Source organism: Cetorhinus maximus, chromosome 21, assembly GCF_964194155.1.
Source record: "Cetorhinus maximus chromosome 21, sCetMax3.hap1.1, whole genome shotgun sequence".
NCBI classification, from domain to species: Eukaryota; Metazoa; Chordata; class Chondrichthyes; order Lamniformes; family Cetorhinidae; genus Cetorhinus; species Cetorhinus maximus.
Genome location: NC_135899.1, coordinates 33,472,526 through 33,500,473, shown reverse-complemented (window position 1 = coordinate 33,500,473; position 27,948 = coordinate 33,472,526). Strand labels below are relative to the sequence as shown.

Sequence of the window (27,948 nt, the reverse complement as noted above, 5' to 3'; positions counted from 1 at the left end):
GAGGGCTGCACTGAGGGAGAGCTGTACTGTCAGAGGAGCGGTACTGAAGGAGTACTGCACTGTCAGAGGAGCGGCACTGAGGGAATGCTGCACTGTCAATGCCGCGCCCTTGACAATACAGCTCTCTCTCTGTACCCCTCCTCTTCCTTTTCCAGAGCTGCTTCACTTATTGTAGGGATTGAAAACCAAGTGAGGAGACGGTGAGTGAAGTACCAGCATTTATACTGATTGTCTCCCATAATATCCATACTAATGTTCAGGACTAAATATCCAGTGAGTGAAGGAGCAAAGTTTATACAGATTAAATCCCATAATATGCACACTAATTTCAGGATTAATATCCATTGCGAAGGAACATTCTTGTGATGTAACGTTGCTGGATGGTGTATTGCTGATGGAGATAATAATGGTTTTTATTTTGATACTAGTCTGCAAATTTAAAAGTTTATTAAATATAGTTTCACAACATGGAGTGGTTGAGGTGAACAGCATAGACACCTGTAAGGGGAAACTAGTTAAGCACATGAGGGAGAAAGGAACAGAAGGATATGCGGATAGGGCGAGATGAAGAGGGTTGAGTGGAGGCTCGTGTGAAGCATGAAGACCAGCATTGGGCTGAATGGCCTATTTATGCACTGTAATTCTATGTGTGTAATTTTCCATGGTTGGATTTGAACTCTCTATCTCTGGATTGTTCATCCAGCACCACAGCAATTCGGCTGTCATACCTGGAGACACATTTAATGTCTTTGAATGCCGACATTTAAGGTGGCCTCAGCCTTTTCCAAAAGCCTGAACTTGGATTTCAAGTGTTATCTCCTTCAGCAAAGCAGGAGAGGGAGTTGGAGGAAATCATGTTTCCTTTTCCTGTTTTACAGAAGGATTGCACCGTACTACACCAGAGAATACAGAGAGGATAGACACCACAGATAGATCCTGACTATCACCCAAGGAACAACTGCACAACTGTGGGAAGACATCCAGTCCCTTCACAGCATTGCTCAACACAGAGAAGGTTGGGCAGTGAAACCATCGTCTGGAAATCGGTCGGGTCAGGGGAGCTTTGACATATCATCAGATCTGAAACTGGTCAGTGGTGTGGAACCTTCCATCAGAACCAACCTTTCCAAAGGTTCAACTGTGGGCGATCGGTCAGGGTGAGGCTGGGAAGAAGTGTGAGTGGGCTCCAAGTGTGGTGAGAGCTTCAATCATTCATTGAGCCTCATGAATCACTGACTCATTCCTACAGGTGAGAGGCTGTTCAGTTTTAAGGTGTGTGAGGTGGGCTCCACAAGCTCATTGGCACACGAGTTGCGTCTGTTGTAAAACTGTTAACTCAAGGACAGTAACATGGAAGAGAAGCCATTCAAGTATGAGGTGTGTGATCAAGCTTTCACACAGTCATTGATGCTTCTGAATCACCGACACATCCACGCTGGGGAGAAGCCATTCAAATGTGAGGTGTGTGACAAATCCTTCTCAAAGTCATCAAACCTCCACATGCACCAACGAATTCACACTGGGGAGAAACCATTTACATGTCAGGTGTGTGGTAAATCATTCTTGCAGTCATCATCCCTCCTTGAACATCAACGCATTCACACAGGGGAGAAACCATTCACTTGCGAGGTGTGCAACAAATCATTCATGCATTCCTCATCCCTCCGTGTACACCAATGCATCCACAGAGGGGAGAAAGCATTCTTGTGTGAAATGTGCAACAAACCATTCTCAAACTCATCAAACCTCCGTGTACACCAACGTATTCACACAGGCGAGAAACCATTCACGTGTGAGGTGTGTGCTAAATCTTTCTCACAGTCATCGAACCTCCGTGCACACCAAAACCTTCACACCAGGGAGAAACCATTCACATGCGAGGTGTGTGATAAATCATTCTCTGACTCATCGACACTCCATGCACACCAACGTATTCACACAGGGGAGAAACCCTTCGAGTGTGATGTTTGCGGAAAAGCTTTTGTAAAGTCTTCGACCCTCCTGGTACACCAGAGGATTCACACGGGGGAGAGACCCTTCAGCTGTGAGGTTTGTGAGATGGCTTTCTCCCGATCCTCTGATCTCCTGACGCACCAGAGGATTCACACAGGTGAGAAACCCTTCAAGTGTGAGGTATGCGATAAAGCTTTTGTAACTTCTTCAAACCTCCTGGTACACCAGAGGATTCACACAGGGGAGAAACCCTTCAAGTGTGATGTTTGTGACCTGGTTTTCACCCACTCCTTCGATCTCCTGAAACACCAGAGCATTCACACAGGGGAAAAACCCTTCAAGTGTGAGGTTTGCAATAAAGCTTTTGTGAAATCTTCAGCCCTCCTGAGACACCAGAGAATTCACACAGGGGAGAAACCCTTTAGGTGTGAGGTGTGCTATAAATCATTCTCAGAGTCATCGAGCCTCCGTGTACACCAACGCATTCACACCGGGGAAAAACCATTCAAGTGCGCGGTGTGCGACAAATCATTCTCGTGGTCATCAGCTCTCCGCACACACCAACACAAACACACTGGGGAGAAGCCATTCTCTTGTGAGGTGTGTGACCAATCATTCGCGGAGTCATGGAACCTCCACGCCCATCAACGCATTCACACAGGTGAGAAGCTGTTCACGTGCAAGGTGTGTGACAAATCCTTCTCGAGGTCATCGTACCTCCTGCTCCATCAGAGGATCCACACAGGGGAGTAACCCTTCAAGTGCGAGGTGTTTGACCAAACCTTCACACAATTATCGATGCTCGTGAGACACTGACACATTCACACTGGGGACAGGCCATTTAGCTGTGAGGTTTTGAGACGGCTTTCCCCAATCTTCTGAACTCCTGACGCACTAGACAGCTAGAGGATCCACAGAGGGCAGAGGCCCTTCAAGTGTGAGGTGTGCGTCTGAGCTTTCACACAGTCAGCGGCACTCATAAGTCACCAATGCATTCACACTGGGGAGAAGCCTCTCAAGTGTGAGGTGTGTAACAAGGGCTTTGGGCAGTCATTGGCCCTGGTGAATCACCAGCACATTCACACAGGGGACAAAACCATTCACATGTGAGGGGTACGACAAGTCATTCCCTGCGTCATCAACCCTCCATTTACACTGACGCATTAACACAAGTGAGAAGCCATTCAAGTGTGAGTTGTGCAACAAAGCTTTCAGAAAGTCATCGTACTTCCTGCTCCATCAGAGTATCCACATCAGCAAGTAACCCTTCAAGTGTAAGGCTTGTGATAAAGCTTTCCTGTGCCTGATACAAGAGTGGATTCACACCGAGGCAAACTCTTCAGGAGCAATGTTTGTGACAAGCCTTTTGCCTAGTCCTCCCTTCTTATTTTTATTCTTTTGTGGGGTATGGACGTTGCTGGCAAGGCCAGCATTTGTTGCCTATCCCTAATTGCCCTTGAACTGAGTGGTTTTCTAGGCCATTTCAGAGGGCAGTTAACCACATTGCTGTGGGTCTGGAGTCACATGTAGGCCAGACCAGTTAAGGACGGCTGATTTCCTTCCCTAAAGGACATTAGTGAACCTGATGGGTTTTTGCGACAATCGATGATATTTCATGGTCACCATCACTGTGACTAGCTTTTTGAATTTAAATTCCACCAGCTACCATGGTGGGATTTGAACCCGTGCCTCCTCAGAGGATTAGCCTACGACTCTGGATTAGTAGTTCAGTAACATTACCACTATGCCAATGTCTCCCAAAGCACCAGTAGATCTACACAGGAGAGAAATCATTCAGGTCTGAGGTGTATGATAAGGCTTTCACACAGCCTATCACCTGGACTATTAATGCACTCACACAGGGGAGAAACCCTATTGGTGCGTGTTCTGTAATACAGCCTTCACACAGTTGTCAGACCTTCTGGAACATCAGGAAACACATATGGGAGACACATTCTTCCAGTGTGACCTGTGCCAGGATCGTTTCACCTACTCCTCCTCTCTCACCATACACCGACGGCTCCACATGGACTTGGAGCCGGGTCACCTGCTTCCATTACACTGAGAGTTGTCTGTGTTGTTTACCCTCCAGTGTTCACACAGGGGAGCTGTCGTTCCAAAGCACTGTCTGTCTCAGCAGTGTCTGTCTCGAACCTCTCCCACCATCAGTCCCTAAGTTTCAAGAAGGCCAATTTAACCTTTGACCAGATCACCAAACATCACCAAATGAAGACATCAATATGTATAGAAGCTCCTGCTATGTACAGATGTCACTGTGTCTCTGGGAGGATTTCCTCAGTCACAGGAAGTAGGTGATTCATGGGAATGTGTGTCAGGATTTTCCATGGTATGGATAAGAGGGAAATACCTCAATAGTTTCCACAGTGTGATTTATCTCCCTTCTTGAAGATTGTCACATTCCTGTAGCTGGAGGAGTTCTTTTTCTTCCCAAATCCATAGGGTGAGTTCATGGAGCCTTGATGTGAGCAGAAGTCCACCAGCTTTGAAGGCCTCAGCTGGAATATCATCGGGGCCACAGGCTTTGTCATTTTTCATCTGTTTGATTGTTTGTTGCAGCTTTCCCATCGATGGTGACTCACCCATGGATTCTACCACAGGCACAGGGGGATAGACTGGAGGGTATCAGCTGTCACTGTGGATTCATGGTTGAGGAGTTGTTCAAAATGTTCTTTTCAGTGTTAACAGGTGGCATTGTCATCCTTAAGAAGAGAAACACCATCCTGTGAATGAAGGGGATTTTGTCCATTTGACCTGAGTCTAAAGGTGACCCTGGTGACTTCAGAAAAGATTCACATGTCATGATGATCCGCATATTGTTAGATCGCGTAGGCTTTCTCTTTGCACCATATGTCCTTTATCTTCCAGATTTGTCTTTGGGCGTTAGTCTTGAGTTGTTGAAATGCTGTCTTCATGATTATAACCTTGGCCTGTTCTGCCAGGCAATGAAGGCTGATCGTTTTTGGTCACATATTTCAGCGTCATGTTTGGTCGAGCCAGTCTTGGTGCCATCCCGTGTCAGTAAAGTTTGGTGCCATTTCTGACCATCAGAATTGGGAGCCAGACTAAAGCACAGGGATTTTAAAGAAACCTCTGTCTGTAGTATTCTGAGAGAGTTTCCGCTGATGTGTGTGTTAGGAAAGTGAGCCAGATCTCAGGCTTGGGTATGGGGTTCAGTCAGACCCTGCTTGAGTTGGCGATGTGAATTATAGACAGATCCTCTTCAGGTGATGGGTGTTTGACTAATACCATGGGTAATGTTTGTACTCTGCTGCCTGGGAGGACTACTATCCTGAGTATAGTGAGGGAGTAGGAGTGAGTCTCTACAGACCTGAGTTACCTCAGCCCATCATTCCTAGATGTAATAACAGTGTGATATGTTCACCTTACACTCTTCCAAGATTCATTTCATGTTCTGGGAAAGATCTTGAGTAATTTTCAAATGGTTTGTTATTTTGGTTGATTCAAAGTTTGGTGTAAGCTGAATATTGTATTGCTGTTTGTCTGTTGTGTTATCAATCTTCTGTGTAAATTTATAACTCACAATAAATTTACTTTTTAACTGAACCCAAATTACCTGATTCGTCAACACAGTGTGTTCCCATTTACTGAAACACTCAGGAGCCTACAATAAGAGTCTTGTACACAATATATTGGTCAATAACACTGTGGACTGGTCTACTTTCTCCATCAATGGGTTTATAATTTCCAGTTCACAGGAAGTATAACGTTTCCCTAAGGAAGAAAGACTTGCATTTATATATCAACTTTCACTAACACAGGACATGCAATACCACTTCATAGTTTTTGAAGTGTGACCACTGTTACAATGTAGGAAGCGTAGCAGCTAATTTGTGCACAGCAAGCTCCCACAAACAACATTGTGATAATGACTTTTTTGTCATGTTGGTTGTGGGATCCATATTGACCAGGACATCAAGGAATACTCCCCTGCTCTTCTACGACGTAGTGTCATGGTATCTTTTACATTCACCTGACAGGCCAGACAGGGCCTTGTTTTAACTCTTCTGAAAGATGGTACCTGTGACAGTACAACGCTCCCTCAGTACTGCACTGGAGTGTCAGCCTCAGAGCTCAAGTCTCTGGAGTGAGACTTGAACCCACAACCTTCTGACTCAGAGATGAGAGTGCTAACTAAGCCATGGCTGACAATAACTTATAATATTTCTGTTGTGTTAGATTCAGTTTCTAAGGGGTTAAGTGCCAAGGCTGTGTACAGAATGCTTTCCCCCTGTGAACTGGCAGCCTGAAAGTTTGATTTGATTTAAAGTGGTAACTAGTTAGAGCTGCAGGTGTCAGTGTTGTCTTTGTGTCTGGGTTCCTGAACCTGTGAAAGGTGGTAAAGTCCCTGGTGTCAGCTGGAATGGACATCTTAAGGGATTGTCTTCAATCAGTACTGCTGATTAACCATTCTGCTTTCATTCACTCATGAAAGTTCTATTGTTTAGGCACAGTTCTAACAGTCTGTCAGGAATAAAACTTAAGGAATAACCCACTCTTCCCAGGAAAGCTCAGTGTTAGTTTTAGTGAGATTTTTGAGCTTGTTTTCAAATCCCTCCATGGCCTCTCCCCTCCCTATCTCTGTAATTTCTTCCACTCCTCAGTCCTGCACTGGAGTGTCAGCCATGATTTTTTGTGCTCAATTCCTGGAGTGGGACTTGAACCCACAACCCTCTGACTCAGAGAACAAGGTTGTGGGATCAAGTCCCGCTCCTGATGGATTATTCCATGAAGATGGATTATTCCATGAAGATGGATTATTCCATGAAGATGGATTAAAGTTGTTGTCAGGGTCACACAAATAATTCCTCCAACTCTGGGCTCCCTGTACAAACCCCACCCACCATTTATTAAACACAAACATGTTGTAAAATGAGTGAAGAAATTATCCTTTAGATGTTTACACACTGCATTGACTTCATGATCAATCAGATCACAATGTACCATCCTTCAATAGAACTGCTTCAATTGGTCATACAATTTTGAAAAAGGTTTCACTTTAGTCAAACTCCTTGACAAATATGCAGCATCCACAAGCACACAGGTTGTGGCCAAGAGTTTGCACTAGTTTGTGTCAGTTTTATCAGTGTAATCTGGTTGAAACTGACCATATCAGGAAGTTTAAATATAAGTTACGTCAAACTTAAATTGAACTTCAATGTTGGTTTATTAAACATTAAGCAGGGAGCTCTGACCACAGTCACAGATGGGAATAGCGAGAGTGATGAGCTTCTGCTGATTGCTGGAGGGTGAGAAAGATAGGAGAGAGATGGGGAAGGAGAGAGAGTTAGGATTGAGGAGGAAAGAAAGGTAGGAAACAGGATGAGGAGCAAAGAAGAGAGAGGGGGAGGTCGGCAGGAGAGATAGGAGGTGGAGGAACAGTGGAGGAGAGAAGAGGAGAATAAATTACTCCTTCTCTCCTGTGTATGTGCCGATCCCACCACTGCACGTCATTGCTGCCTTGGATGCTGTGGGTCTTCCTCTTCTGATCTGCTGTTAAACACATCCGAGGCTACACATCCCACACTGATGTTGTCAGTTTGAAAGCCTCTGAGGATGAAGAATGTTATTCCCACACTAGAAATCTCTGTCAAACATTTACCGGGGGAACTGAGACAGCAGCTGCAATAAGTGAGGTTTTATTCAGATGGGACAATGACAAGTTTAAATCCCCACCTGATCTGCTGCTCAAAGTCGCCTCCGTTTCACCGGTCAGTTTCCCAAACTTAAGGAAACTCATGTTGCTCCTGAAATATTTGGATTGGCTGTGAGAGACGTCAATCAGAGAGCCCCACCCACTCTGCCCATTCTCTCCTCTTCCTCTTCCACAGCTGCTTCACTTCCTGTAGGGACTCAAAACCAACTCAGGAGATGGTGAGTGAACGAACACAATTTATAATAATTACATCACATAATATCCACACTAATCTTCAGGCAGCCTGACTATCCTGTGGGGAATCAGCTGTGGAAATGCCCCTTATGCTGTGTGAGAACATCCAGCTGAGAGAGCTGTTTACTCGGTGCTTTGTGCTGAACTGTTTGCCTGGAGCTGTGTGTTGGATATTGAGTGTGTTTATTGGAAGCATTTCCCTTCTGATTTACAGGCTGACTTTTGTTGATGGCTCATTACTGAATATGAGAAGGTGAGGTGTAATTATCTGGGAGGTGCAGAGTGTCTGAGGATTCTTACTGATTTCCTATTGTTGAGTTCTGTGTGTGTGTGTTGGGAGCTGGTTATTATCCTGTGGATTGTGAATGGTCAGTTCTGTCTGTGTTTTGGGATCTGGATGTTTCCTGTCTTTTCAAATCCCTCAAGACCTTCCACCACCCTATCTCTGTAACCCACTCAGAAAAGAGAAAACAGATATAGACTTGCATTTATATATAGCCTTTCGTGACCACCAGATGTCCCAAAGCGATTTATAGTCAATGAAATACTTTTGAAGTGTGGTCACTGTTCTAATGTCAGAAGTACAGTAACCAGTGTGCGCACAGCAAGCTCCCACAAACAGCAATGTGATAATGGCCAGATAATCTGTTTTTTAGTGGTGTTGTTTGAGGGATTGTTAAGATCCCCGTAGAGACTGATAACATTTAGAAGAGTTTTTAATTACCAATGACCAACTGAAAGGAATTGCACAACAAGATTTCAAATTTTAAGAATTTTACTCTAACAAACCAACTAAAAGCATTACTGACTCAACAATGCCTCATAGGCAACTAATAACCTACAGAAAAGATATCCCCCCTTTAACTTTTAAACGACCGAACCTGTCCTACACCACAGTTATACTTCACGCCTGCTCTCTGCAGAATCACAGTTTTTAACAGGACCTATTCCAACATCACCCTCAGCTTCCAATGGGTTTGTTTCTCCCAGTTTCTCTGAATCATAACTTTGAGTGACCGTCAAAAGACATTTGTCTGAGTTGCCAGAGAAGTTCTGAGCCAACAGAGAAAACTGAGGCCCCTTCGGTGATTCCTTCTCCAGCTACACCAGGACGAATCTTCCAGGGGTGTTTAGATTGCCACGGGATGCCTCTCTTCAACCAGAGACCGTGTTCCCTCCCGCATTCTCCTTGTCAACTCACAGGAAGGAGGCTCTCTACTATCCATTGACCACACTGCCTGCAGTTTTTGATCTCTGTGAGACCTCTCCCTTTCTGTTCCAAATCTCAGAGACAGAAAGTCTGTCCAGTCAGCCCCAGCTGCTCCTGCCTTTGTTTTCAGGTCTGATAACTCTTGCTCAGCATGTTCCATCTGCCCCCATGGTAATTAAGACACCTGGCCTGTTGCCCTGTAGAATTATACAACCTCCTACCAAACCCTATTTCCAGGGTATTCTGTTTTATCTTAAATTACAAAAACGGTTTAAAACATAACAATCTTACAAACTTAGCTTTCATGACACACTCCTGACTTGAACCTTGACAGTAAGGAGGATTTGAGTGATCTGGAGGCAAGTTCTCCTAGCACCTCAGGATGAGGCTAGAAGATTAAATATGAGGGTAAACTAGCCAGTAGTATAAAAGAAGATTGCAAGAGTTTTTTTAGATATATAAAGGGTAAGAGAGAGACAAAAGTGGACACTGGGCCGCTGGAAAATGACGCTGGAGAAGTAGTAGTGGAGAACAAAGAAATGGTGGAGGAACTGAATAGGTACTTTGCGTCAGTCTTCACGGTGGAAGACACGAGTAACATCCCCAAAGTTCAAGAGAGTCAGGGGGCAGAGGTGAGTATGGTGGCCATTACCAAGGAGAAGGTGCTAGGAAAACTGAAAGGTCTGAAGGTGGATAAATCACCTGGGCCAGATGGATTACACCCCAGAGTTCTGAAGGAGATAGCTGAAGAGATAGTAGAGGCGTTAGTGGTGATCTTTCAGGAATCACTGGAGGGTCCCAGAGGACTGGGAAATCGGTAATGTAACCCCCCTGTTTAAGAAGGGAGTGAGGCAAAAGACAGGAAATTACAGGCCGATTAGCCTGACCTCGGTCGTTGGTAAGATTTTAGAGTCCATTATTAAGGATGAGATTTCAGAATACTTGGAAGTGCATGGTAAAATAGGGCAAAATCAGCATGGTTTCATCAAGGGGAGGTCATGCCTGACAAATCTGTTAGAATTCTTTGAGGCGGTAACGAGTAGGTTAGACAAAGGAGAGCCAATGGATGTTATCTACTTGGACTTCCAGAAGGCCTTTGACAAGGTGTCGCACAGGAGGCTGCTCAGTAAGGACTAGAATATAAAAGCAGGGATGTGCTGCTGAGGCTTTATAAGGCTCTGGTCAGACCACATTTAGAATATTGTGAGCAATTTTGGGCCCCGTATCTCAGGAAGGATGTGCTGGCCCTGGAGAGAGTCCAGAGGAAGTTCACGAGAACGATCCCAGGAATGAAAGGCTTAACGTATGAGGAACGTTTGAGGACTCTGGGTGTATACTCGATGGAGTTTAGAAGGATATGGGGGGGATCTGATTGAAACTTACAGAATACTGAAAGGCCTGGATAGAGTGGACCGTGGGGAAGATGTTTCTATTAGTAGGAGAGACTAGGACCCGATGCCACAGCCTCAGAGTAAAGGGGAGACCTTTTAGAACAGAGATGAGGAGAAACTTCTTTAGCCAGAGAGTGGTGAATCTATGGAATTCATTGCCACAGAAGGCTGTGAAGGCCAGGTCATTGAGTGTATTTAAGACCGAGATAGATAGGTTCTTGACTGGTAAGGGGATCAAAGGTTACGGGGAGAAGGCGGGAGAATGGGGTTGAAAAACTTATCAGCCATGATTGAATGGCGGAGCAGACGAGAAGGGCCGAATGGCCTAATGTCTGCTCTTATGTTTTATGGTCTTATGGTTTGATTATCTACCCCATATTTTTGGCTGAAGACACTTCAACATTGTGTCTTGCACTTGTGTGCCGGGCTGCAACATGGTTGAGAATGGAGGTTACTTGACTGGTCGTCCACAATTCTCAACACAATGTGGCAGGGCTACAGAGATTTGCTGTAATCTTCTAGTTGTGGGACTGTTTAACTCTGTTTATTACCTGCTACTCTTGGTGTTTAGCCTGCATGTAGCTCGCTGCACATTCACGCGGTTCAAACCTTGACTCTAAAGTATACCCAAAGCTGTTCCTGACAAGTCTATCTACTACAAAAACAGAATTACCTGGACAAACTCAGCAGGTCTGGCAGTGTCGGTGGAGAAGAAATCAGTTAACGTTTCGAGTCTTCACGACCCTTCGGCAGAACTGAAGCATAGTTGGGAGAAAGGTGAAATATAAGCTGGTTTAAGGTGGGGGGGCGGGGGAGAGAGAAGTTGAGGGTGTGGTGATTGTGGAGATAAGCAAGCAGTGATAGGAGCAGATAATCAAAAGATGTCACAGACAAAAGGATCAAAGAGGTGTTGAAGGTGGTGATATTTGTCTAAGAAAAGTGCTAATTAAGAATGGAAGACAGGACACTCAAGATACAGCTCTAGTGGGGGTGGGGTGGAAAGACTAACAAGGTTTTAGTTTTAGATTTAAAAATAATGGAAATAGGTGGGGAAAGAAGAATCTATATAAATTATTGAAAAAAAGGGAGGGGGGAGAAACGGGGTGGGGATGGGGGGAGGGGGAGTTTAAGATCTAAAGTTGTTGAATTCAATATTCAGCCCGGAAGGCTGTAAAGTGCCTAGTCGGAAGATGAGGTGCTGTTCCTCCGGTTTGCGTTGGGCTTCACTGGAACAATGCAGCAAGCCAAGGACAGACATGTGGGCAAGAGAACAGGGTGGAGTGTTAAAATGGCAAGCGACAGGGAGGTTTCGGTCTTTCTTGCGGACAGACCGCAGGTGTTCTGCAAAGCGGTCGCCCAGTTTGCGTTTGGTCTCTCCAATGTAGAGGAGACCGCATTGGGAGCAACGAATGCAGTAGACTAAGTTAGGGGAAATGCAAGTGAAATGCTGCTTCACTTGAAAGGAGTGTTTGGGCCCTTGGACGGTGAGGAGAGAGGAAGTGAAGGGGCAGGTGTTGCATCTTCTGCGTGGGCATGGGGAGGTGCCATAGGTGGGGGTTGAGGAGTAGGGGGTGATGGAGGAGTGGACCAGGGTGTCCCGGAGAGAACGATCCCTACGGAATGCCGTCAGGGGGGGTGAAGGGAAGATGTGTTTGGTGGTGGCATCATGCTGGAGTTGGCGGAAATGGCGGAGGATGATCCTTTGAATGCGGAGGCTGGTGGGGTGATAAGTAAGGACAAGGGGGACCCTATCATGTTTCTGGGAAGGAGGAGGAGGCGTGAGGGAGGATGCGCGGGATATGGGCCGGTCACGGTTGAGGGCCCTGTCAACGACCGTGGGTGGAAAACCTTGGTTAAGGAAGAAGGAGGACATGTCAGAGGAGCTGTTTTTGAAGGTAGCGTCATCAGAACAGATGCGACGGAGGCGAAGGAACTGAGAGAATGGGATGGAGTCCTTACAGGAAGCGGGGTGTGAGGAGCTGTAGTCCAGGTAGCTGTGGGAGTCGGTAGGCTTGTAATGGATATTGGTGGACAGTCTATCATCAGAAATTGAGACAGAGAGGTCAAGGAAGGGAAGAGAAGTGTCAGAGATAGACCATGTGAAAATGATGGAGGGGCGGAGATTGGAAGCAAAATTAATAAATTTTTCCAGGTCCCGACGAGAGCATGAAGCAGCACCGAAGTAATCATCGATGTACCGGAGAAAGAGTTGTGGGAGGGGGCCAGAGTAGGACTGGAACAAGGAATGTTCCACATACCCCATAAAGAGACAGGCATAGCTGGGGCCCATGCGGGTACCCATAGCCACACCTTTTATTTGGAGGAAGTGAGAGGAGTTAAAGGAGAAATTGTTCAGTGTGAGAACAAGTTCAGCCAGACGGAGGAGAGTAGTGGTGGATGGGGATTGTTGGGGCCTCTGTTCAAGGAAGAAGCTAAGGGCCCTCAGACCATCCTGGTGGGGGATGGAGGTGTAGAGGGATTGGACATCCATGGTGAAGAGGAAGCGGTTGGGGCCAGGGAACTGGAAATTGTTGATGTGACGTAAGGTGTCAGAGGAATCACGGATGTAGGTGGGAAGGGACTGGACAAGGGGACAGAGAAGGGAGTCAAGATAACGAGAAATGAGTTCCGTGGGGCAGGAACAGGCTGACACGATCGGTCTGCCAGGACAGTTCTGTTTGTGGATTTTGGGTAGGAGGTAGAAGCGGGCCGTCCGAGGTTGGGCGAGTTGGAAGCTGTGGGAGGAAGATCTCCAGAGGAGATGAGGCCAGTGACAGTCCTGGAAACAATGGCTTGATGTTCCGTGGTGGGGTCATGGTCCAGGGAGAGGTAGGAGGAAGTGTCTGCGAGTTGACGCTCAGCCTCCGCGAGGTAGAGGTCAATGCGCCAGACAACAACAGTACCACCCTTGTCAGCGGGTTTGATGATAATGTTGGGGTTGGGGAGAGAACGGAGTGCAGTGAGTTCAGAGAGAGACAGATTAGAATGGGTGAGAGGAGCAGAGAAATTGAGACGGCTAATGTCACGCCGACAGTTCTCAATGAAAAGATCAAGAGAAGGTATGAATCCAGAGGGAGGGGTCCAAGTGGAGGGAGAATATTGGAGGTGGGTAAAAGGATCCGTTGAACGGGGAGAGGACTCCTGCCCAAAGAAGTGAGCACGGAGACGAAGGCGGCAGAAGAAGAGTTCAGCATCATGCCGAGCCCGAAATTCATTGAGATGAGGGCGTATGGGTATGAAACTAAGTCCTTTGCTGAGCACTGAACGTTCAGCATCGGAGAGGGGAAGGTCAGGGGGTATAGTGAATACGCGGCTGGGGCTGGGATTGGAAGATGGGATGGGGACGGAGGGACAAGCAGGGGTGGATGGTCCCAAATGGGTGTTGGTGTCGATGAGTTGTTGGAGCTTGCGTTCCTTAGCACTTGAGAGAAAGAGAAAAAGTTTCTTGTTGAGGCGACGGATGAGGCGAAGAATAAAATGAAACTGGGGGCACGTGCAGCTTTGAAAAAGGCTCCGGCGGTGCTGCTGGAGGGAGAGGTTGAGTGTGTTCATATGGCGGCGCATGGCACTGAGTGTGGATCTCAGAATGCGACGGGAACAGCAGTCCGAGAAACGTTTTATGTCCCGGAGATACCTGTAATCCTGGGTGGGTTCGAAACAAGAGGGATGGAATTTCAGTTGAAATCCACGTGGGGTGAGTCGGAGACGGAGACAGTCACTGAGAAAGGAGATATGGCTGTGAAAGCGGGTTTTAGTAAACACCTTGTCAAACACCAGGAGAGAAATGGAAAGCAATGAAGGTGAGCAGGGCAGAAGAGACAGGCGGAAATCCTGTCGGAGAACAGAACCGTACTTCTTCAGAGATTCTTACCTTCTCTTGATCTTTTCATTGAGAACTGTCGGCGTGACATTAGCCGTCTCAATTTCTCTGCTCCTCTCACCCATTCTAATCTGTCTCTCTCTGAACTCACTGCACTCCGTTCTCTCAGGTCCAACCCCAACATTGTCATCAAACCCGCTGACAAGGGTGGTACTGTTGTTGTCTGGCGCATTGACCTCTACCTCGCGGAGGCTGAGCGTCAACTCGCAGACACTTCCTCCTACCTCTCCCTGGACCATGACCCCACCACAGAACATCAAGCCATTGTTTCCAGGAGTGTCACTGACCTCATCTCCTCTGGAGATCTTCCTCCCACAGCTTCCAACTTGATAATCGCCCAACCTCGGACGGCCCGCTTCTACCTCCTACCCAAAATCCACAAACAGAACTGTCCTGGCAGACAGATCGTGTCAGCCTGTTCCTGCCCCACGGAACTCATTTCTCGTTATCTTGACTCCCTTCTCTGTCCCCTTGTCCAGTCCCTTCCCACCTACATCCGTGATTCCTCTGACACCTTACGTCACATCAACAATTTCCAGTTCCCTGGCCCCAACCGCTTCCTCTTCACCATGGATGTCCAATCCCTCTACACCTCCATCCCCCACCAGGATGGTCTGAGGGCCCTTAGCTTCTTCCTTGAACAGAGGCCCCAACAATCCCCATCCACCACTACTCTCCTCCGTCAGGCTGAACTTGTTCTCACACTGAACAATTTCTCCTTTAACTCCTCTCACTTCCTCCAAATAAAAGGTGTGGCTATGGGTACCCGCATGGGCCCCAGCTATGCCTGTCTCTTTATGGGGTATGTGGAACATTCCTTGTTCCAGTCCTACTCTGGCCCCCTCCCACAACTCTTTCTCCGGTACATCGATAATTACTTCGGTGCTGCTTCATGCTCTCGTCGGGACCTGGAAAAATTTATTAATTTTGCTTCCAATCTCCACCCCTCCATCATTTTCACATGGTCCATCTCTGACATTTCTCTTCCCTTCCTTGACCTCTCCGTCTCAATTTCTGATGATAGACTGTCCACCAATATCCATTACAAGCCTACCGACTCCCACAGCTACCTGGACTACAGCTCCTCACACCCCGCTTCCTGTAAGGACTCCATCCCATTCTCTCAGTTCCTTCGCCTCCGTCGCATCTGTTCTGATGACGCTACCTTCAAAAACAGCTCCTCTGACATGTCCTCCTTCTTCCTTAACCGAGGTTTTCCACCCACGGTCGTTGATAGGGCCCTCAACCGTGACCGGCCCATATCCCGCGCATCCTCCCTCACGCCTTCTCCTCCTTCCCAGAAACATGATAGGGTCCCCCTTGTCCTTACTTATCACCCCACCAGCCTCCGCATTCAAAGGATTATCCTCCGCCATTTCCGCCAACTCCAGCATGATGCCACCACCAAACACATCTTCCCTTCACCCCCCCTGACGGCATTCCGTAGGGATCGTTCCCTCCGGGACACCCTGGTCCACTCCTCCATCACCCCCTACTCCTCAACCCCCACCTATGGCACCTCCCCATGCCCACGCAGAAGATGCAACACCTGCCTCTTCACCTCCTCTCTCCTCACCGTCCAAGGGCCCAAACACTCCTTTCAAGTGAAGCAGCATTTCACTTGCATTTCCCCTAACTTAGTCTACTGCATTCGTTGCTCCCAATGCGGTCTCCTCTACATTGGAGAGACCAAACGCAAACTGGGCGACCGCTTTGCAGAACACCTGCGGTCTGTCCGCAAGAAAGACCGAAACCTCCCTGTCGCTTGCCATTTTAACACTCCACTCTGTTCTCTTGCCCACATGTCTGTCCTTGGCTTGCTGCATTGTTCCAGTGAAGCCCAACGCAAACCGGAGGAACAGCACCTCATCTTCCGACTAGGCACTTTACAGCCTTCCGGGCTGAATATTGAATTCAACAACTTTAGATCTTAAACTCCCCCTCCCCCCATCCCCACCCCGTTTCTCCCCCCTCCCTTTTTTTCAATAATTTATATAGATTCTTCTTTTCCCACCTATTTCCATTATTTTTAAATCTAAAACTAAAACCTTGTTAGTCTTTCCACCCCACCCCCACTAGAGCTGTACCTTGAGTGTCCTGTCTTCCATTCTTAATTAGCACTTTTCTTAGACAAATATCACCACCTTCAACACCTCTTTGATCCTTTTGTCTGTGACATCTTTTGATTATCTGCTCCTATCACTGCTTGCTTATCTCCACAATCACCACACCCTCAACCTCTCTCTTCCCCGCCCCCCCACCTTAAACCAGCTTATATTTCACCTTTCTCCTAACTATGCTTCAGTTCTGCCGAAGGGTCGTGAAGACTCGAAACGTTAACTGATTTCTTCTCCACCGATGCTGCCAGACCTGCTGAGTTTGTCCAGGTAATTCTGTTTTTGTTTTGGATTTCCAGCATCCGCAGTAGCTTTTAGCTTTTTGATTTTAAGTCTATCTACTAGTTTGTAGATAATTATGGAATGAGGGCTGTGCCAGGCTGTGAGATTGTGGTGGAATACAATCCTGCTGCTGCTGACGGCTCACTGCACCTCATGGATACCCAGTTTTGGGATCTGTCCTTACCCAGGGATTGTGACGGAGGAGTCTGGGATGTTTCCAGATTGATACAATTCAGTGAGTATCACTGCTACTTGACCAGTCTGTGGGGCAGCTCTCCTCACTTGGGTATTTGTTCTCAGACCTTGGTAAGAGAGACTTTACAGATTTCACTGGGCTGAGATCACTTTAATCTTATTCTGACACAATGTCAGGATTGTCCAGATGCATCTGACTTTCCTCTTATTATTGGACTTTGTAGTGATTGTTTATCATTGTTTGCTCGGCCACTTCAGAGGGCAGTTCAGAGTCAATCATGTTGTGTGGGACTGGAGTCACATGTAAACCAGACCAGGCAGTTGTAGCAGGTTCCCTTCCCTGAAGAATAATATTTGGGTTTTTTGGACAACCTGAAAGTTTTCATTTTGTTTCTCATAGACGTTTACAGCACAGAAAGAGGCCATTTGGCCCATCGTGTCCATGCCTGTCAGCAAAGATCTGACTACATTAATCCCATTTTCCAGCACTTGGCTCATTGCCCTGGAGGCTTTGGCAATGCAAGTGAATATCTAAATACTTCTTAAATGTTACGAGAGTTTCTGACTCAACCTCCCTTTCAGGCAGTGAGATCCAGACTCCAACCACCCTCTGGGTGAAAAAATTTCTCCTCAACTCCCTCTTAGCCTTCACCTCATAACTTAAATCTATGTTCCCTGGTTATTGACCCCTCTACTAATGGAAAAAGTACCTTCCTAACCACCCTATCTTTGCCCCTCATAATCTTACATGCCTCTATCAGGTCCCCTCTCAACCTTTGCTACTCCAAGGAAAACCCCAGCCTATCCAATCTTTCCTCATAGCTCAGACCCTCCAGCCCAGGCATCATCCTGGCAAATCTTCTCTGCACCTTCTCCGATGCAATCACATCCTTCCTATAATGTGGTGACCAGAACTGCACACAGTACTCCAGTTGTGGCCTAACCAGCGTTTTATACAGTTCCAGTATAACCTCCCTGCTTTTGTATTCTACGCCTCGGCCAATAAAGGCAAGTATCGCATATGCCTTCTTAACTATCTTATCTACCTACCTGCTACCTTCAGGGATCTGTGGATATGCACACCAAGGTCCCTTTGATCTTCAGTACTTTCCAGGGTCCCACCATTCATAATGTAATCCCTTGCTTTGTTAGCCCTCCCCAAGTACATTACCTCACACTTTTCCGGGGCACTGCTCGGCCCACCTGACCAGTCTGTTGATATCCTTCTGCAGTTTACGGCTATCCTCCTCACTATTTACCACCCTACCAACTTTCGTGTCATCTGTGACTTCTTGATCATACTCCCTACATTTAAGCCCAAATCATTTATTGTCACCACAAACAGCAAGGGCCCCAGCACCGAGCCCTGCAGAACCCCACTGGAAACAGACTTCCAGTCACAGAAACATCCCTCTACCATCACCCTTTGCTTCCTGCCTCTCAGCCAAATTTGGATCCAACATGCCACTTTGCCTTGGATCCCATGAGATTACTTTCTTGACCAGTCTGCCATGAGGGACCTTATCAAAAGCCTTACTAAAGTCCATGTAGACAACATCAAATACATTACCCTCATCAACACTCCTGGTGACCTCCTCAAAAAATTGGATCAAATTTGTCAAACACGACCTTCCCTTAACAAATCCATGCTGACTATCCCTGATTAATCCGTGTCTCTCCAAGTGCAGATATATTCTGTCCCTCAGAATTCTTTCTAGTAAATTCCCCACCTGCTTCGTCCTTTTTCCATTGTGAAGACTGACACAAAGTTTTCATTGAGGACTGTACCCACGTCTTCCGGGTCCACACACAGGTTATCTCTATGGCCCCTGATTGGCCTATTCTTTCCCTAGTTATTCTCCTGCTCTTTATATATTTAAGAAACCCCCTTTGGGTTTTCCTTTATTTGACCCACTAATGCTTTCTCATGCACTCTCTTACCTTTCCTAATTCCTTTTTAGGTTTCCCCTGCACTTTTTATACTTTAGGGACTCTGCCATATTGAGCCCTCGGTATCTGCCACAGCCTTCTCATTTTTTTAATCCTAACCTTTATGACCCTTGACATCCAGGGTTCTCCGGACTTGGTCCCCACCTTTGTCTTTATGGGAACATATTTGCCCTGTACTCTCGCTATTTCCTCCTTGAATGCCTCCCACTGCTCTGACACAGTTTTATCTGCAAGTAGCTGCTCCCATTCCACCTGGGCCAAATCGTATCTCATCTTAGTAAAATTAGCCTTTCCCCAGTTTAGAACTTTTATTCCCGGCCCAACCTTATCCTTTTCCATAACCATCCTACATCTAACTGAGTTATGGTCACTATCTTCAAAATGCTCCTCTACTGATTGGCCTTCCACCTGCCTAGGCTCATTTCTGAATGTGAGGTCCAGAACTGCCCCCTCCCTTGTTGGGCTTTCTACAACACTGGCTAAAAAAGTTTTCCTGGCTGCAACTTAAGAAGTTTGCTCCCTCCCTACCTTGCACACTAAAACTATCCCAGTTAATATTTGGGTAGTTAAAATACTAACTACCCAAATATTAATTAGGATAGTTAATACCCCAAGCTGTTCCAGTACAGCTACAACACTGGCATTTACTCGGCTATGTGGAAAATTGCCCAGGTATGTCCTGTACACAAAAAGCAGGACAAATCCAACCCGGCCAATTACCGCCCCATCAGTCTACTCTCCATCATCAGTTAAGTAAAGGAAGGACTCATCAACAGTGCTATCAAGCAGCACTTGCTCAGCAATTAACTGCTCATTGACGCCGAGTTTGGGTTCTGCCAGGATCACTCATCTCCTGATCTCATTACAGCTTTGGTTCAAACATGGACAAAAGAGCTGAACTCTCGAGGTGAGGTGAAATCAAGACCACATTTGATCGAGTGTGGCATCAAGGAGCCTTTGCAAAATTGGAGTTAGTGGGAATCAGGGGGAAAACTCTCTGCTGGTTGGAGTCATACCTAGCACAAAGGAAGATGATTTTGGTTTTTGGAGGTCAGTCATCTCAGCTCCAGGACATCATTACAGAAGTTCCTCAGGGTAGTGTCCTAGGCCCAATGATCTTCAGCTGCTTCATCAATGACCTTCCTTCCATCATAAGGTTAGAAGTGGGGATGTTCGCTGATGATTGCACAATGTTTAGCACCATTCACTACTCCTCAGATACTGAAGCAGTCCATGTCCAAATGCAGCAAGACCTGGACAATATCCAGGCTTGGGCTGACAAGTGGCAAGTAATATTCGTGCCACACAAGTGCCAGCAATGACCATCTCCAACATGAGAGAATCTAACCATCACCCCTTGACGTTCAATGGTATTACCATCACTGAATCCCCCACTATCAACAATCTGGGGGTTACCATTGACCAGAAATTGAACTGGACTAGCCATATAAATACTGTGGCTACAAGAGCAGGTCAGAGGCTAGGAATTGTGCGACAAGTAGCTCACTCCCTGACTCCCCAAAGCCTGTCCACAATCTACAAGGCACAAGTCAGGAGTGTGATGGAATACTCCCCACTTGCCTAGATGAGTGCAGCTCCCACAATACTAAAGAAGCTTTTCACCATCCAGGACAAAGCAACCTGCTTGATTGGTACCATATCCACAAACATTCACTCCCCCCACCACTGAGGCACAGTAGTAGCAATGTGTCCCATCTACAAGATGCACAGCAGGAATTCACCAAGGCTCCTTAGACAGCACCTTCCAAACCCATGACCATTACCAAGTAGAAGGACAAGGGCAGCAAATACATGGGAACACCACCATCTGGAAGTTCCCCTCCAAGCCGCTCACCATCCTGACTTGGAAATATATCGCCATTCCTTCACTGTCGCTGGGTCAAAATCCTGGAACTCCCTTCCTAACAGCACTGTGGGTGTACCTACACCACATGGACTGCAGCGGTTCAAGAAGGCAGCTCACTATCACCTTCTCATGGGCAACTAGGGATTGGCAATAAATGCTGGCCCAGCCAGCGAAGCCCACATTCCATGAATGAATTAAAAAAAAGCACAGAAGGGGCGAGTCTGAGTGCAGAGCTGGAGAGTTAAAAGAGCGTGAGAAGGAGCGAGTCTGAGAGCAGAGCCGGTGAGTTAAAATAGCTAGGTGGTGCTGCTGGGTTTTGGTCTGTGGACTGACCTGATTTGGAGAAAATCAAGTATGATGACGCAGGGAACCAGCCAAGTGATTGGTTGATGAGTATTTTACTCCTTTGGTTTTTGCAACTTTTTCACCCTGTAGGAACTGGTTCTTGCTCTACTACAGGGGGAGAAGCTAGCTGTTTGGTGAGTATCTGGAAAGTGGTCAAGGTCTATTAAATTCCTAAGGTTCAAAATAGTACAGGAATTTGTGATAAGATTAATAAATATATAAAAGAAAATAAATTTAACTGAATAAAATAATTAAGTAATTAATTAAAGCCCATAGATATGGCAAGACAGGTGATGTGTCACAGCTGCAGCATGTGGGAGCTCCTGGATACCAGTGTTATCCAGGGCAGGTATGTCTGCAGTGTCTGCGGCTTGAGGAGATTCGGCTCAGAGTCATTGAGCTGGAGGCTGAGCTGCATACACTGCGACGCCTCAGGGAGGGGGAAGTTACCTGGACACTTTGTACCTGGAGGCGGTCACACCTGTCAGGATCTTCTGATTTGGAAGGTGGCCAGGGACAGGAGAGCGTGACTGTAGCTATGGCAGGTAAGGGGACCCAGAGGGCCGGAGTGCAAGAGTGTGAGTCTCTGCAATTGTCCAATGGATTTGAGGTTTTTCTCAGCTTGTTTGGATGAGAGTGGGGGCTGCAGGGTGGATGAGCAAACTGACCATGGCACTGTAGTATAGGAAGCCATTCAAGTGGGGACAGCACAAAGGAATGTAGTGGTAGTGAGGGGGATTGACACTGTTCCCTATAACAAGGAGTGAGAGTCCAGGTGGCTATGTTGCCTGCCCGGTGTCAGGGTTCGGGACATTTGCTCAGGGCTGGAGAGGAACTTACAGTGGGAGGGGTCCATGTAAGTACCAACAACCCCTAGGCAGGATGAGGAAGGAGGCTCTACATAGTATGAGAAACTAGGCACCAAATTAAGAAGCAGAACCTCAAAGATAATAACTTCTGGATTATTACTTGAGCCACATGTAAATTGGCATAGGGCAAACAAGATTAGAGAAATGAATGCGTGGCTTAAAGATTGGTATGGGTGAAGTGGGTTCCAGTTTGTGGGGCACTGGCATCAGTTTTGGGGAAAGTGGGATCTGTACTGTTGGGACGGTCTACACCTGAACTGTGCTGGGGCTGGTGTCCTCGCGAGCCGCATAATTAGGGAAGTAGGGAGGGTTTTAAACTGAATAGTAGGGAAAGGGATCAAATTTGGGAAGATGTGTTAAACCAAACAGTAGGGACAAGGCAAGAGAGAAAGTTATTAATATGGAAAATGATAAACAGACCATGACAGGAAGGGACATCTAAGAGTAAATCAGGAGATAAGGCTAGACGCTACAAAAATAAAAGGACAAAACCAAAGGCTCTGTATCTAAATGCACGTAGCATTTGAAACAAAACAGATGAACTGATAACGCAAGTAGAAATAAATAAATACGATCTGATAGCAATTACATGCCGCTAGGATGGCATAGATTGGGACCGGAATATTGAAGGGTGCATGACATTTAGGAAGGACAGGAAGTTAGGAAAAGTGGAGGGTGGCTCTGTTAGTTCATGATGGTATTAGCGCCTTAAAGACAGTATCAAACTTAAAGAAAAAGCATATGATTACGCAAAGGCGGGTGGCAAGTCAGAAGATTGGAAAGAATATAAAGAACAGCAAAGAATAACAAAAGGATTAATAAGAAGGGAAAAATTAGAGTATGAGAGAAAGCTAGCTAGTAATATAAAGATTGATAATAAGAGTGTCTATAGATACTTAAATAAGAAAAGAGTTAACAAAATGAGAGTTGGTCACATAGTGTGTCTGGGGAATTGATAATGGAAAGTAGGGAGATGGCAGATGAATTAAGAAGGTATTTTGTTTCATTATTCACCATAAAGGACACAAGTGACATCCTGGAAATAGCTATAATTCAGGAAATGAAAGGGACGGAGGAACTTGAGAAAATTACAGTCACTAGGGAAGTGGTATGGAGCAAATTGGTGGGGCTGCGGGCTGACAAATCCCCAGGCCTGGATGGATTTCACCCTAAGGCCTTGAAAGAAGTGGCTAGTGACATATTTGATGCATTGGTTTTAATTTTCCAAAACTCCCTAGATTTGGGGAAGGTTCCATTAGATTAGAAAACAGCAAATATAACTCCTTTATTCAAAAAGGGAAGAAGGAGACAGAAAGCAGGAAACTGCAAGCCAGTTAGCCTAACACTTGTCATAGGGAAAATGTTCCAAGCTATTATTAAAGATGTTATAGCAGGGCACTGAAGAAAAATTCAAGGCAATCAAGCAGAGTCAGCATGGTTTTGTGAAAGGGAAATCATGTTTAACCGATTTATTAGAGTTCTTTGAAGGAGTCACATGTGCTGTGGATAAAGGGGAACCAGTTGATGTACTGTACTTAGATTTCCAGAAGGCATTTGATAAAGTGCCACATCAAAGGTTATTGTGGAAAATAAAAGCTCATGGTGTAGAGGGTATTGGCAAGGATAGAAGATTGGCTAGCTAACAGGAAGCAGAAAGTTCACATAAATGTGTCTTTTTCAAGGCAGGATGTGACGAGTGGTGTGCCACAGGAATCAGTGGTGGGACCACAACGTTTTACGATTTGTATATATGACTTGGATGAAGGGACTGAAGGAATGGTTGCTAAATTTGCTGATGACACAAAGATAGGTAGGAAAGTAAATTGCAAACAGGACATAGATACGTTAAATGAATGGGCAAAGATCTGGCAAATGGAGTATAATGTGGGCAAATGTGAAATTGTCCATTTTGGCAGAAAGAATAAAAATGAAGCATTTATCTAAACGGTGAGAGATTGCAGAGTTCTGAGACTCAGAGGGATCTGGTTGTCCTAGTGCATGAATCACAAAAGTCTAGTATACAGGTACAGCAAGTAATTAGGAAAGCTAATAGAATGTTATCATTTATTGTGAGGACTGCAGCAGTTCAAGAAGGCAGCTCACTACCACCTTCTCAAGGGCAACTAGGGATGGGCAATAAATGCTGGCCCAGCCAGCAAAGCCCACATCCCGTTAATGAATAAAAATTTTGGTGGAACAGGCTCGAGGGGCCGAGTGGCCTACTCTTGCTCCTAATTCATATGTACATATCAAACACATACTCTTAAGGGTAAAACTGGTCTTTGCCAGCATGACATGAACTCAGTGAATTGATAGTCCGGCTTACACTTTGCCCAAATGTCCATTCCATTGCCATCATGGCACCTGAGAAGATGGGGAACTGGGCGGAGGAAAGAAAGTAGCCACGTTGTCTGCTCCTGGTCACTATCCAGTGTCCCTGCTGGAAACAGAGGGTGTGTGACAGTCAAGTGAGGAAAAAGAAAGGATTTACATCTGATCCCCCACACAGGGGAATAGCAGACTGGCACTCACTGTGGAACAGTCTCTAACTGAGGAGTCAGCTCCTTCAGCAAAGGAGGAGAGGGAGTTGGAGGAAATCATGTTTCCTTTTCCTGTTTTACAGAAGGATTTCACCGTACTACACCAGAGAATACAGAGAGGATAGACACTGCAGATAGATCCTGACTATCACCCAAGGAGCAACTGCACAACTGTGGGAAGACATCCAGTCCCTTCACAGCAACGTCCAGCACAGAGAAGGTTGGGCAGTGAAACCATCATCTGAAATCGGTCGGGTCAGGGGAGCTTTGACATATCATCAGATCTGAAACTGGTCAGTGGTGTGGATCCTTCCATCAGAACCAACCTTTCCGAAGGTTCGGCTGTGGGCGATTGGTCAGGGTGAGGCTGGGAAGAAGTATGAGTGGGCTCCAAGTGTGGTGAGAGCTTCAATCATTCATCGAGCCTCATGAACCACTGACTCATTCCTACAGGTGAGAGGCTGTTCAACTGTGAGGAGGGATCCACAAGCTCATAAAATCCCCTAACACACAGGGTGCATGTGTTGTACCTGAGCTGTCCGGCAACATGGAAGAGAAACCATTCACGTGTGAGGTGTGTGACCAAGCCTTCACTCGGTCATCGACTCTCCTGCAACACCAACGCATTCACACTGGGGAGAAACCATTCAAGTGCGAGGTATGTGACAAATCATTCACGCGGTCATCGGTTCTCTGTGCACACCAACGCACTCATACAGGGGAGAAACCGTTCAAATGTGAGGTGTGTGACAAATCATTCTCACAGTCATCGATTCTACGTGCACACCAACGCATTCACACAGGGGAGAAGCTGTTCACATGCAACTTGTGTGACAAAGCCTTCACATTGTCATCAAGCCTCCTGAGACATCAGACAGTCCACACAGGGGTGAAACCCTTCAAGTGTGAGGTTTGTGATAAAGCCTTTGCAACATCTACGAGGCTCCTGATACACCAGAGCATTCACACCGGGGAGAAACCCTTCAGGTGTGAGGTTTGTGAAATGACGTTCACCCAATACTCCCATCTCTTGTGTCACCAGAGGATTCACACAGGGGAGAAACCTTTCAAGTGTGAGGTGTGTGACCGAGCCTTCACACATCCATCAACACTCGTGCAACACCGGCGCATTCACACAGGGGAGAAGCCATTCACATGCGAGGTGTGTGAGAAATCATTCTCAGACTCATCGACCCTCCGCGCACACCGACGCATTCACACAGGCGAGAAACCATACACATGTGATGTGTGTGACAAATCATTCTCACAGTTATCAAACCTCCGTGCACACCAACGCATTCACATACGGGAGAAGTCATTCATGTACAAAGTGTATGACAAATGATTCTTGCAGTCAATGACCCTCCAAGACCACCAATTTATTCACACAGGTGAGAAGCTGTTCACGTGCAAGTTTTGTGACAAAGCCTTCACATGCTTGTCGATGCTCTGGGTCCATTATAGGATCCACACGGTGGGGGGTAGCCCTTCAATTGTGAGATTTACGAGGAAGTTCTCCTGACATCTTCGCACCTCCTGAACAGCGGTGGATTCACACAGGAGCGAAACCATTCAGATGTGAGGTGTGTGACAAGCCTTTTACACAGTCAGTATATCCCCTGGTCCACCAACACATTCACACAGGGGAGAAACCCTATTGGTGTGAGTTTTGAAATAAAGCCTTCTCACAGTTGTTGGTCCTCCTGGAATACGAGCAAACCCTTCCAGTGTGATGTGTGCCAGGATTGTTTCACCTACTCCTCCTCTCTCACCATACACCAACGTCTCCACACAGTCTTGGAGCCGAGTCACCTGTTTCCGTTACACTAAGAGTTGTCTGTGTTGTTTACCCTCCAGTGCTCGCACAGGGGAGCTGTCGTTCCAAAGCACTGTCCGTTTCAGCAGTGTCTGTCTCAAACCTCCCCCATCATCTGTCCAATCATTTCAAGAAGACCAATTTAATGTTTGACCAGATCACCAAACATCACCAAAAGAAGACATCAATATGTATAGAATCTCCTGTATAAACTCAGCATCCTTTCTGTACAGCATCAGGTACAAGTCACTCACTGACTCTAACTTTGACCAAGAAGGCAATCAGATACTCAATGGTTAGAAAGGCTTCAGCTTCTGATCTACCAGCACAAGCACCCGGGGGAGGAGCCATTCCTGGGGTAGTAATGGAGGGACTTCAGTTAGCCTTAGCATCTCTGGTCTATGGAGGGGGAGAATCAGACAGGAATCCCGTTCCTCATCAGTGACCCCAGCTGGGAAGTCAGGAGGAGGGCAGGATGTGTCTCGGCTGTGACAGTCTCCATTGTCTCACAACATTCACTGTCTGGGTCTACACATGCTGAATGGCCACTCGAACAGAGCACTAGAGGCCAATCAATGTCCACAGTCTGTACTCCAGGTCAGTACCTTGAGGATTGGAGGGAATGTGAGAGGATAACAGCTTGTATTAATAGAGCACTTTAATATAGTCAAACATCCCAAAGTGTTTCATAGAGACGTAATTAGAGAAAAATTAACACCAAGACAAAGAAGGAGACATTAGAAGGGGATGACCAAAAACATGGTCAAAGAGGTGGGATTTAAGGAAGGTCCTAAAGGAGGGGAGAGAGATAAAGATGCAGAGAGGTTTAAGGAGGGAATTCCAAACATCTCTTCATACCCAAGTGTCATGTTACCAGCTCTGTTTACACAAGGACAGTTACATGGAAGAGAAACCCTTCAAGTGTGAGATTTGTGTTAAAGGTTTCGTGGTGTCTTTGAGTCTCCTGAGACATCAGAGGAATCACACAGGGGAGGAGCCTTTCAGGAGTGGGGAATGTGACTGAGTCTTCACATCTAGTACCACTTCCCAGCATTCTCTCCATTGCATATTAACAGCTTTCACCTATCTACCCTGCCCAGACCCCCCTTTTGGTTTTGAATACCTCTATCAAATATCCTTTCACCCTTCTCCAAGGAGAAAAGTCCCAACTTCTCCCATCTATCTACGTAACTGAAGTTCCTCATCCCTGGAACCATTCTCGTGAATCTTTTCTGCACTCTCTTTATTGCCTTCACATCCTTCCTAAATTGCAGTGCCCAGAACTGGACACAATTCCCCAGTTGAGTCTGAACCAGTGTTTTATATGGGTTTAACATAACTTCTTTGCTTTCGTACTCTATGCTTCTATTGATAAAGCCCAGGATGCCATATGTTTTATTAATACAGCCAGGTCCCTCTGCTCCTGCACCCCCTTTAGAATTGTACCCTTTTATATTGTCTCTCTGCATTCTTCCTGTCAAAATTAATCATTTCAAACTTCTCTGCATTAAATTTCATCTCCCATTCTACCGACTTGTCTGTGTCCTTTTGAAGTTCCTCATCATCCTCCCTAACGTTCACGATATTTCCAAGTTTTACATGGT

The 27,948-nt window shown here is 46.3% G+C and overlaps 1 protein-coding gene and 1 pseudogene across 2 annotated transcripts in view; one reads left to right on the top strand and one right to left on the bottom strand.

Annotated features, from left to right (window-relative positions):
• Positions 1-27,948, bottom strand: part of LOC144695458 (uncharacterized) — a 101,275-nt gene that overhangs the window by 40,595 nt on the left and 32,732 nt on the right.
• LOC144695284 (uncharacterized) lies at positions 175-27,463 on the top strand (annotated as a pseudogene). The gene is made up of 3 exons (XR_013579918.1): positions 175-200; positions 879-2,805; positions 25,103-27,463. The product of XR_013579918.1 is annotated as an uncharacterized LOC144695284 (transcript).